The sequence below is a fragment of the Acipenser ruthenus genome, chromosome 10, assembly GCF_902713425.1.
Source record: "Acipenser ruthenus chromosome 10, fAciRut3.2 maternal haplotype, whole genome shotgun sequence".
Taxonomy (NCBI): domain Eukaryota; kingdom Metazoa; phylum Chordata; class Actinopteri; order Acipenseriformes; family Acipenseridae; genus Acipenser; species Acipenser ruthenus.
Genome location: NC_081198.1, coordinates 23,435,097 through 23,447,242, shown reverse-complemented (window position 1 = coordinate 23,447,242; position 12,146 = coordinate 23,435,097). Strand labels below are relative to the sequence as shown.

At 48.9% G+C, this 12,146-nt stretch overlaps 1 non-coding gene and 2 pseudogenes across 1 annotated transcript; all 3 read left to right on the top strand.

The window, feature by feature from the left end:
* The first annotated feature begins 2,303 nt into the window (after positions 1-2,303).
* Positions 2,304-2,473, top strand: LOC131738392 (U2 spliceosomal RNA; annotated as a pseudogene).
* A 599-nt stretch (positions 2,474-3,072) lies between these two features.
* LOC131739196 (U2 spliceosomal RNA) lies at positions 3,073-3,263 on the top strand. The gene has a single exon (XR_009330363.1). It is a non-coding gene; the product is annotated as a U2 spliceosomal RNA (small nuclear RNA).
* Positions 3,264-10,310: 7,047 nt separating this feature from the next.
* LOC131738707 (U2 spliceosomal RNA) lies at positions 10,311-10,465 on the top strand (annotated as a pseudogene).
* The last annotated feature ends 1,681 nt before the right edge of the window (positions 10,466-12,146 follow it).

Genomic DNA, 12,146 nt, shown 5'->3' with positions numbered 1-12,146 from the left:
AACGGAACCATCCCCTCTGCCTGTTCAACCTTGACCAGGAGAAGGCGTTCGATAGGGTAAGCCATGAATATATGTACAAAGTGATGGACCAGATGAAATTCACTCCTGGACTTAGGGAGTGGGTTAAAACCATATATACAAACATTAGTACCCGAGTCTTGGTGAACAGGCACCTGACTGGTAAAATATCTATCCAGTCAGGGGTCAGACAGGGTTGCCCACTATCCCCACTGCTATATGTCGTGTGCATTGAACCCCTCCTGCAGGCAATTCGTAGGGATACCAATATAACTGGTTTCCAGCTGCCTGGATCCAACGGGGTCCAGGTCAAAACAACAGCATATATGGACGATGTGTCACTCATTTGCACCAACACATCGTCGGTACCTCGGATTAGTAATATCCTTGAGAAGTACTGCACGGCGACCGGGGCAGTGATTAATAAGTCCAAGAGCGAAGTCTACGTGTCTAAAAATTGGCAGGTAGATAGGGAACTGTCGGACATGTACTCTGTCAAAAAGGACAAAATCAAGATTCTGGGCCTCATTTTCGAGAACAATAGCTCGGGGGCCCAGAGCTGGACGGCGGCCATTAACCAGGTCCGTAAAAAGATTGGCGGATGGAGCACAAGATCCTTAACAATGACGGGTAGAGTACTAATAAAAAAGTCTATACTGTTCCCCATCCTCTCTTATGTAGGAAAAATCTTTCCCCCAGACAGGACCACCAAAAAAGTGGTGGACCACATTATCCACCGCTTTATCTGGGGCAGCAAGATGGAGAGGGTAAAGCGAGCCACTCTGAGTAAAGTCGACAAGAAGGGAGGTAAGGGGGTCCCGGACGTTGTGCAGCTCACCCGAGTGCAGGGGCTCACGCAAACTATCAAGAACATCCAGGCCCTGGACAGGAAGGTATGTTACATGAATCGTTTCTATTTTGCCACCTGTCTCAGGGCCTTGGGCCTCTGCACTATTGATAACACCGTGCCGTACTCCTGGGACCCCCCATTGTATTATAGAACCTTAAGGGACACTATATATAAATTGGGCTTAGATAAAGCAAAATTGGCCTCCTGGGAATACAAGGCTGTAACTAAATATCTTGCCGGTTCCCAGGAAATTGAAAAAGTAGCTACTTTCTCCCTCACCCAAAGCCAAAAAATCTGGGAGAATGTGTCTCACAGCTGCCTCAGTAATGTCCAGAAGGATATAGCATGGAACACCGTCCACAGTGCACTCCCCACTCGAGCGTTCATGTTCAGGAGGGGACTAGCCCAAGTAGAAACATGCCCCTATGCAAAGTGCCGCAAGAGAGAAACACCAGCCCATATCTTCTGGGAGTGTGATGTGGCTGGCAGTGTCTGGCTCTCTGTCTCTGTCTTCCTAAACAGGTTTGCTGACACGGCCAAGATGACCGCTGAGACTGTGCTCTATGGGCCTGCGGGAGGAATCACTACCAGCACAGCTAAGTGCGTTTGGCGTGTCATCAATGTTGTCAAGCAGATCCTGTGGGAAGGCCGTAACGTCTGTGTCTATCACAAGCAGGAGCTAGACACTATCACCACGACCAGAAGGGCACAAACTCTTATCAAGGACTTTGTAATTCTGGACATCCGGACCCTTGGGAAGGACAAGGCCTGCGCGGAGTAGAGGATCGCCGGACTTCAGGACGTGAAGATGGAATAAAGGAAAAAACTGGAACCGCTAGCTCCTAGGAGCGGGACTACGGGGCACCGCTAAGCCTTTTATTTATTTTGTCATGCCAGCATTCCGCCCTTTTTAGCTGGCATGACCGTTTTTCAACGGTGCCCTGGTTTTATGTAGTCTTTTTGTTTCAGTTTTATGGACCTTTGATTTAATTTGAATGTTTTATTTGATTTTGTTTTGTTTTGTTTTATGTATCTTTAAGATTTTTAATGTAAACTATTAAAAGTTACATTTTAAGTGTTTTAAAATTTTAGAATTTTAACTCACTGTTTATACACTGTCCCTTTTCCCCTGTCCCTGTTTTAGATCTAGGTTTATGTTCACTTTTTTAGAGAGCACTCCCCGGCCCTCACAAGCACTGGTTTTTTATAGATGGTTCTTTTTTTCCAGTCACTTTTAAAACAGCACAGGTTTTTTTCATGTTGATTTTAATCTGTGTCTGTTTTAACCATGTACAAAGCACAATTGTCTTGGTGTTTTTAAATGTATTTTAAATGCTTTTAAAACAAAATGTATGTCTGTATGCATGAATGTCATCTTTAAAAGAAATGTAAAATGAATGAAAAAACGAATGGGTGTAAATGTAAAAAATGTAAAATCTCAATAAAAGAGTATCTGTTCTTATCAGTTTAATATCTGATACGTCCCCTATCAGGGGACCATATATTAAATTGATTTTTGGAATCGGGAGATGGAACAGGGGCTTGCTCCGTCCACTCCACGCATCGGCCCGGTATTGCAGTACCTCCGGGAACGGTGCACACCTTTCTCTAACGTTGGTCAAAGTCAGATCTGGATCTCTCCTGTGAGCATTTTGTCTACCCCTGCTGGAGGGAGAGTGCCAGTGTTGATGCAAGTTTTCCCGCCGTTTTACTTCTTTTTTTTTTCTTTCTCTCTTTCTTTCTTTCTCTCTTTCTTTCTCTCTTTCTCTCTTTCTTTCTCTCTTTCTTTCTTGCTGTCTTTCTTTCTTTTATTCACATGTGGTGATGATGTAGACAGCAGCAGGTTGTTTCCTGGGAGCATGCAGCTAACCAGACAAGTGTGGTGGAACATGTCCCTATGCCAGGACCTTCTTAGCAAGCCAGCCAGCCAGCGAGGCACAGTTGTAGTTACCCAAGGCACCTTGCACAGCATAGCAGCTTGGCATGACTATTTGTAAGACGCACTCCGCCAGTTTATGTTTTGTTTTTGGTGTTATGTGTGTGTTTTTGCTTTGTTTTGTTTTCTCCTGCTTAAATTGCACATTTCCCCTCTGGAAGCAGCAGCCCGTTTTTTGGGGGTCTGCTTGTGCTTGGAATTTTGCACCCACCTTTGAATCCCCCTGTGCCGTCCGGGCTGGGGGGCCCCGGGCAAGGGCCAAGTCGCCATCGCTTCTCGGCCTTTTGGCTAAGATCAAGTGTAGTATCTGTTCTTATCAGTTTAATATCTGATACGTCCCCTATCAGGGGACCATATATTAAATTGATTTTTGGAATCGGGAGATGGAACAGGGGCTTGCTCCGTCCACTCCACGCATCGGCCCGGTATTGCAGTACCTCCGGGAACGGTGCACACCTTTCTCTAACGTTGGTCAAAGTCAGATCTGGATCTCTCCTGTGAGCATTTTGTCTACCCCTGCTGGAGGGAGAGTGCCAGTGTTGATGCAAGTTTTCCCGCCGTTTTACTTCTTTTTTTTTCTTTCTCTCTTTCTTTCTTTCTCTTTCTTTCTCTCTTTCTTTCTTGCTGTCTTTCTTTCTTTTATTCACATGTGATGATGATGTAGACAGCAGCAGTTTGTTTCCTGGGAGCATGCAGCTAACCAGACAAGTGTGGTGGAACATGTCCCTATGCCAGGTCCTTCTTAGCCAGCCATATACTCTGGCTTCTCTTCAGTTCGAATAAATCTTTCTAAGACTAAGGCTTAGAGGGTAGTGGCATTGCCCGCTCCCTCCGAGGGTCTGTGAGAGGTTTGTTCGGGTGAGGAGGAACAGAATTTTTTTTATTTTTGACTGGCTTTCTTCAGCTCGGCAACTTTTTGGAAGACTAATGCTCAGTCTGGTTTTGGCTTGCCCAATCCAGGCCGAGGGTCTTTCAAGATTTTGTTGACTGTTGAGAGCAGTTTTTTCTTTTTCAGGCGGTTCCCGTTTTTTTCTTTTTCAGGCGGTTCCGGCTTTTCCAGACGTTCCTGGAGTTAGAGAGAAGGAGGACCTACCATCCAGACGACCTTTGAGGACCCTTTGATGACCTAGACGACCTCATCCCCAGCCCTTGATTGTAATCGAGATCCAGACCGAGAGAGCAGCAGGCGCCCAGCAGAGGGCGCCATCTGGGAGGAGCAGAGGGCGGCCCCGGACCCCGAGGAGGCGTCACAGCCACGATTCTTCCTACGTGGTCTCGGTGCCAAGCAGCGCCCCCTACTCCGCCAGGGAAGGACACCGTTCACCTGGGGAGGGGGTCCCTCTTGCGAGGCGACCATCTCCTCAGGGACTAAAGTAATAGTTCCTTCAACTGCCCAGATTTGCTGCTTACGTTGTCTCTTTTCCGTAGAGAGAGACAACCCGGACGTCCAGAGGCTTCTCCCACCCCAATCGGAGGAGCCAGCTGAAGGATGGCGTTCCGGCCAACCCAGGAAACCAGGAGGCACAATGCGGTGCGCTTCACAAGAAACAAGCAAGATGAAACGGAACCAGGACTGACGAGACTGGAGTTCAGCCGGACCATTCTTCAGAGGGGTATGGGTTTTTCCCCTTCTGACTTGAATTGTTTGGTGAAATTGCCAGGGCTTAAGGAAGTGTTTGAGGTCAGTTTTAGGAACCCCCAAAAGTTACAAGAAATGTGGTCCTTTTGGGGGGAGAATAAATATCTCGCTCCATACAAAGAATTTTGTGTGGATGCACTGACAGACAGAGAAATGAAAGTTGTTACTGTCCAATTTTTCAATGAGGCTGTTAGCGACTATGATATTACAACATGGCTTAACCGCTATGGGAGGGTGTCATCAGAAGGGAGGAAAATTACAGACGAAGATGGGGTTTGGACAGGAGCCAGAAAGTGGCTGGTACGCCTCAATGTTGATCCATCGGGCATTGGAGGCGTCCGCCACATTCCAAACTCCATAGTGTTAGGGCCCAACAGAGGGCTGGTATTCTATAATGGGATGCCAAAACTCTGCAGGAAATGTGGGGAATTAGGACACCTGGCGGCCGCATGTACTGTAGTCAAGTGCAGGAACTGCGGCGCCCCCCACGAGACCAGCCACTGCAGAGAAGAGAGGCAGTGCAATTTGTGTGGAAAGAAGGGGCACCTGTTTAAGGACTGCCCCTCTTCCTATGCCAACATGGCCAGAGCCAGCAAGGCAAACATGAACAAGCCTAGGCCTGAGCAGGAAGAGGGAGCAAGTAACAAAGATCAGTCCACATCACCACCAACAGTATCCAAGACCCAGACTCCAGCACCACCATCATCACCAGCACCCCCTCACCCCCCCGCCCCCGAGACATGTCCCGTTTTACGAGGACCCCTTCCCCCAGCCCAGAGAGAGAGTACAACAGCCACTCCACTAGCTCCTCCAGTAGCTCCTCTGATGCAGAACACGAGTCAGGGAGGGAGCCCGGACCCAGCAGCGGCCCCCCCCTGAGTAGGGCCCTCTCAGCGCCAGCACTCCCCCTCGGCTCTCGTTATGACGCCATAAGGATTGAGTCCGTGGGGGAGGAAAGCAAAAGCGACAGTGAAAGTGAGAGTGAGAAGGAGGGGAAGGGAGTGAAGAACCAGCAGAGGGTGGGGAAAAGAAAGGGTAGAGACGAGGGGGGGAAAAGAAAGAAGATCAGGATCAAAGACAGCAAGTTGCAGGTGGCCCCCATAGATCCAAAACCAGCTAATGTCCACACAAAGTCCCCAGTCTTGCCCTCGCAGGCAGAGACGGAGGCGAGTGGGACGGCTACACTGCCGCCTAGTGGGCAGGTAGCAGCCAGCCAGGGCATCCCCAGCCAGCCTTCCCAGTCGTTGGCACAAACCCTAGCACACCTCGCAGAAGAGGTGTTCACTAATGCACCGAGGGAGAGGTCGGGGTCAACACCTTCCCTGACCAGCAGTACCTCGGTAGCAATGACCCTCTTCAAGCGAAGGGCCTCCCTTCAAAGCATCCTTGACCCCCTCCCTTGTATGGGCAAAACCAGGGGCCCCCTAGAGGTCCTCCTAGATACAGCACTGGAGGACATGGGAATACCCCTGGACGCGGTAAGCCAGAAGTCTGCTAACAGCTCCAATTCAACAGACGGTAACAGCCAAAGAATGCTGTCTGTCATAACCCCCCCCCAGGACAAAGCTGACCCACACGTTCCGAGGGGCCCTGAGCAAGTTCCACCAGACTTACCTTGTGGGGAGTTGAATAACCCCAACAACTCCACGTACTGTGCATATAAAGACGGTGCCTTCTTGGACGAGGCAGCAGTGAGTACCTTCTCAGGGGTGATGGGAGTTGCAAATAAGCCCAAGCCCCCTCGAAGCAAGCGTAGAGCTAAGAGTAGGAAGAGTGTCCCGACCTCCCAATCATAGTCGCTATGGGGTGGACGCAGCGACTCCTTTTCTTGTTAGCTACCCTGATGGCCCTGATATGTGTGTCTGTTAATGTCAGGAGCATCAGGGAGACACAAAAAAGATTTGATGTACTAAACTATCTAGCTAACTTGAAAGCAGATCTCATCTTTCTGCAGGAGTGTGGTATTTCATCGAGCCCTGATTATAGGGACCTGAAGGAGAGTTGGACCCTGGGGGACTCCTTCTGGTCGGGCTCCAACATAGCCAGAGCCGACGGAGTAGGTATCCTGTTTAAAAACCCATTTATTACCTCCCGCAGCAGCAGGGAGGTAGAACCTGGTAGAATTCTGAGCGTGGATGTGACATACAACAACACTCCCCTCAGACTGGTCAATGTCTACGCACCCACTAACCAAAACGAAAGAGTTCAATTTTTTCCACAGCTGCGTCCACTCCTGCTGGGGAACGTACCCGTCATCGTGTCAGGTGACTTCAATTGTGCTCTGAGGGACGTAGACCGGAGCAGGCCACGCAACGACCGCTCTAGTAGAGTTTTGTCCTCCGTAATATTTGATTTCTCCCTGTGTGATGCAGGTAAGGACCTGGTGCCTCCCTTTACCTGGGTGAGCTCATCTGGGACCTCCTTCTCCCGTATAGATCTCGTCCTGCATACCAGCTCCCTTACGAAGACGGCAGTAGACACCCAGGCCGTCTTCTTCTCTGACCATAGGCTCCTGCAGGTAACATTGCAGGTCCCTCAGACCTCCCAGATGGGGTCAGGGGTCTGGAAATTAAACACCTCCTTACTCGATGACCCCTCCATAGCTGCAGCCTATAAGAGCAGGCTTGTTGAGTGGACCACTTTGCGTGACCTATTCAACTCCCCTATAGAGTGGTGGGAGATGGTCAAAATGAGAACTAAGGGTTATTTCATAGCAGCAGGCAAGAGGAAAGCAAAAGAAAGGAGGGCCAAATATAAACACCTGAATGCTGCCCTCCAGCATCTGAGCCTGCTTCAGCTTCGGGGGTTCCCTGTAAGCGACGAGATAGCCCAGACCAAGCTAGATCTTTCAGTGCTTTGTAGGGAGGAACAACGAAAGGTCATGCACAATGCAAAAGTGCAAAAAATGGAGGAAGACGAAAAGTGTACTCGCTTCTTCTTCCAGAAAACGAGGGAGAAGCGGCACTTGATGTCCTCCATGCTCGACAGCAGGGGGAGGATAGTAGAGGATAGTGAGGGAGTGAAAAAAGTGGTAGAGAACTTCTATAGGGACCTATATAACATCAAAGCTACAGATGACACCCTGATAGAGTGGTTCCTGAGCCAGTTGGAGCCTGACTCAGTGCGGGACGACGAGGAGGAGGAGAAGGACCCAGAACTCACGCTGGAGGAGCTCACCCAGGCGGTTAAGACCATGAACACCGGTAAGACGCCAGGTCCAGATGGCATCCCGGGTGAGTATTACCATCTTTTTTGGGACATGCTAAAAGTCCATTTAGCGGAGGTCTACAGAGCGGTCTACAGGGAGAAGCGGTTGGGCCCTTCTATGCGGGAGAGTGTAATTACTCTCCTTCATAAGAAAGGGGAAGTTAAAGATCTACGGAATTGGCGCCCAATCAGCCTCCTTTGCGTGGATTACAAGATACTAGCCAAAGCTCTGATGCTCCGGCTACAAGTACACCTCCCTTTGGTCATTGGCCCTGACCAGGCTTGTGGCGTCCCAGGGAGGTCCATCACGGATATTTTAATGTTAACAAGGGACATTCTGGCTTATTCTAGAGAACGGAACCATCCCCTCTGCCTGTTCAACCTTGACCAGGAGAAGGCGTTCGATAGGGTAAGCCATGAATATATGTACAAAGTGATGGACCAGATGAAATTCGCTCCTGGACTTAGGGAGTGGGTTAAAACCATATATACAAACATTAGTACCCGAGTCTTGGTGAACAGGCACCTGACTGGTAAAATATCTATCCAGTCAGGGGTCAGACAGGGTTGCCCACTATCCCCACTGCTATATGTCGTGTGCATTGAACCCCTCCTGCAGGCAATTCGTAGGGATACCAATATAACTGGTTTCCAGCTGCCTGGATCCAACGGGGTCCAGGTCAAAACAACAGCATATATGGACGATGTGTCACTCATTTGCACCAACACATCGTCGGTACCTCGGATTAGTAATATCCTTGAGAAGTACTGCACGGCGACCGGGGCAGTGATTAATAAGTCCAAGAGCGAAGTCTACGTGTCTAAAAATTGGCAGGTAGATAGGGAACTGTCGGACATGTACTCTGTCAAAAAGGACAAAATCAAGATTCTGGGCCTCATTTTCGAGAACAATAGCTCGGGGGCCCAGAGCTGGACGGCGGCCATTAACCAGGTCCGTAAAAAGATTGGCGGATGGAGCACAAGATCCTTAACAATGACGGGTAGAGTACTAATAAAAAAGTCTATACTGTTCCCCATCCTCTCTTATGTAGGAAAAATCTTTCCCCCAGACAGGACCACCAAAAAAGTGGTGGACCACATTATCCACCGCTTTATCTGGGGCAGCAAGATGGAGAGGGTAAAGCGAGCCACTCTGAGTAAAGTCGACAAGAAGGGAGGTAAGGGGGTCCCGGACGTTGTGCAGCTCACCCGAGTGCAGGGGCTCACGCAAACTATCAAGAACATCCAGGCCCTGGACAGGAAGGTATGTTACATGAATCGTTTCTATTTTGCCACCTGTCTCAGGGCCTTGGGCCTCTGCACTATTGATAACACCGTGCCGTACTCCTGGGACCCCCCATTGTATTATAGAACCTTAAGGGACACTATATATAAATTGGGCTTAGATAAAGCAAAATTGGCCTCCTGGGAATACAAGGCTGTAACTAAATATCTTGCCGGTTCCCAGGAAATTGAAAAAGTAGCTACTTTCTCCCTCACCCAAAGCCAAAAAATCTGGGAGAATGTGTCTCACAGCTGCCTCAGTAATGTCCAGAAGGATATAGCATGGAACACCGTCCACAGTGCACTCCCCACTCGAGCGTTCATGTTCAGGAGGGGACTAGCCCAAGTAGAAACATGCCCCTATGCAAAGTGCCGCAAGAGAGAAACACCAGCCCATATCTTCTGGGAGTGTGATGTGGCTGGCAGTGTCTGGCTCTCTGTCTCTGTCTTCCTAAACAGGTTTGCTGACACGGCCAAGATGACCGCTGAGACTGTGCTCTATGGGCCTGCGGGAGGAATCACTACCAGCACAGCTAAGTGCGTTTGGCGTGTCATCAATGTTGTCAAGCAGATCCTGTGGGAAGGCCGTAACGTCTGTGTCTATCACAAGCAGGAGCTAGACACTATCACCACGACCAGAAGGGCACAAACTCTTATCAAGGACTTTGTAATTCTGGACATCCGGACCCTTGGGAAGGACAAGGCCTGCGCGGAGTAGAGGATCGCCGGACTTCAGGACGTGAAGATGGAATAAAGGAAAAAACTGGAACCGCTAGCTCCTAGGAGCGGGACTACGGGGCACCGCTAAGCCTTTTATTTATTTTGTCATGCCAGCATTCCGCCCTTTTTAGCTGGCATGACCGTTTTTGAACGGTGCCCTGGTTTTATGTAGTCTTTTTGTTTCAGTTTTATGGACTTTTATTTGATTTATGTTGAATGTTTTATTTGATTTTGTTTTGTTTTGTTTTATGTATCTTTAAGATTTTTAATGTAAACTATTAAAAGTTACATTTTAAGTGTTTTAAAATTTTAGAATTTTAACTCACTGTTTATACACTGTCCCTTTTCCCCTGTCCCTGTTTTAGATCTAGGTTTATGTTCACTTTTTTAGAGAGCACTCCCCGGCCCTCACAAGCACTGGTTTTTTATAGATGGTTCTTTTTTTCCAGTCACTTTTAAAACAGCACAGGTTTTTTTCATGTTGATTTTAATCTGTGTCTGTTTTAACCATGTACAAAGCACAATTGTCTTGGTGTTTTTAAATGTATTTTAAATGCTTTTAAAACAAAATGTATGTCTGTATGCATGAATGTCATCTTTAAAAGAAATGTAAAATGAATGAAAAAACGAATGGGTGTAAATGTAAAAAATGTAAAATCTCAATAAAAGAGTATTAATATCTGATACGTCCCCTATCAGGGGACCATATATTAAATTGATTTTTGGAATCGGGAGATGGAACAGGGGCTTGCTCCGTCCACTCCACGCATCGGCCCGGTATTGCAGTACCTCCGGGAACGGTGCACACCTTTCTCTAACGTTGGTCAAAGTCAGATCTGGATCTCTCCTGTGAGCATTTTGTCTACCCCTGCTGGAGGGAGAGTGCCAGTGTTGATGCAAGTTTTCCCGCTGTTTTACTAATTTTTTTTTTCTTTCTCTCTTTCTTTCTTTCTCTCTTTCTTTCTCTCTTTCTCTCTTTCTTTCTCTCTTTCTTGCTGTCTTTCTTTCTTTTATTCACATGTGGTGATGATGTAGACAGCAGCAGGTTGTCTCCTGGGAGCATGCAGCTAACCAGACAAGTGTGGTGGAACATGTCCCTATGCCAGGACCTTCTTAGCAAGCCAGCCAGCCAGCGAGGCACAGTTGTAGTTACCCAAGGCACCTTGCACAGCATAGCAGCTTGGCATGACCTTGCACTCCCCCTCGGCTCTCGTTATGACGCCATAAGGATTGAGTCCGTGGGGGAGGAAAGCGAAAGCGACAGTGAAAGTGAGAGTGAGAAGGAGGGGAAGGGAGTGAAGAACCAGCAGAGGGTGGGGAAAAGAAAGGGTAGAGACGAGGGGGGGAAAAGAAAGAAGATCAGGATCAAAGACAGCAAGTTGCAGGTGGCCCCCATAGATCCAAAACCAGCTAATGTCCACACAAAGTCCCCAGTCTTGCCCTCGCAGGCAGAGACGGAGGCGAGTGGGACGGCTACACTGCCGCCTAGTGGGCAGGTAGCAGCCAGCCAGGGCATCCCCAGCCAGCCTTCCCAGTCGTTGGCACAAACCCTAGCACACCTCGCAGAAGAGGTGTTCACTAATGCACCGAGGGAGAGGTCGGGGTCAACACCTTCCCTGACCAGCAGTACCTCGGTAGCAATGACCCTCTTCAAGCGAAGGGCCTCCCTTCAAAGCATCCTTGACCCCCTCCCTTGTATGGGCAAAACCAGGGGCCCCCTAGAGGTCCTCCTAGATACAGCACTGGAGGACATGGGAATACCCCTGGACGCGGTAAGCCAGAAGTCTGCTAACAGCTCCAATTCAACAGACGGTAACAGCCAAAGAATGCTGTCTGTCATAACCCCCCCCCAGGACAAAGCTGACCCACACGTTCCGAGGGGCCCTGAGCAAGTTCCACCAGACTTACCTTGTGGGGAGTTGAATAGCCCCAACAACTCCACATACTGTGCATATAAAGACGGTGCTTTCTTGGACGAGGCAGCAGTGAGTACCTTCTCAGGGGTGATGGGAGTTGCAAATAAGCCCAAGCCCCCTCGAAGCAAGCGTAGAGCTAAGAGTAGGAAGAGTGTCCCGACCTCCCAATCATAGTCGCTATGGGGTGGACGCAGCGACTCCTTTTCTTGTTAGCTACCCTGATGGCCCTGATATGTGTGTCTGTTAATGTCAGGAGCATCAGGGAGACACAAAAAAGATTTGATGTACTAAACTATCTAGCTAACTTGAAAGCAGATCTCATCTTTCTGCAGGAGTGTGGTATTTCGTCGAGCCCTGATTATAGGGACCTGAAGGAGAGTTGGACCCTGGGGGACTCCTTCTGGTCGGGCTCCAACATAGCCAGAGCCGACGGAGTAGGTATCCTGTTTAAAAACCCATTTATTACCTCCCGCAGCAGCAGGGAGGTAGAACCTGGTAGAATTCTGAGCGTGGATGTGACATACAACAACACTCCCCTCAGACTGGTCAATGTCTATGCACCCACTAACCAAAACG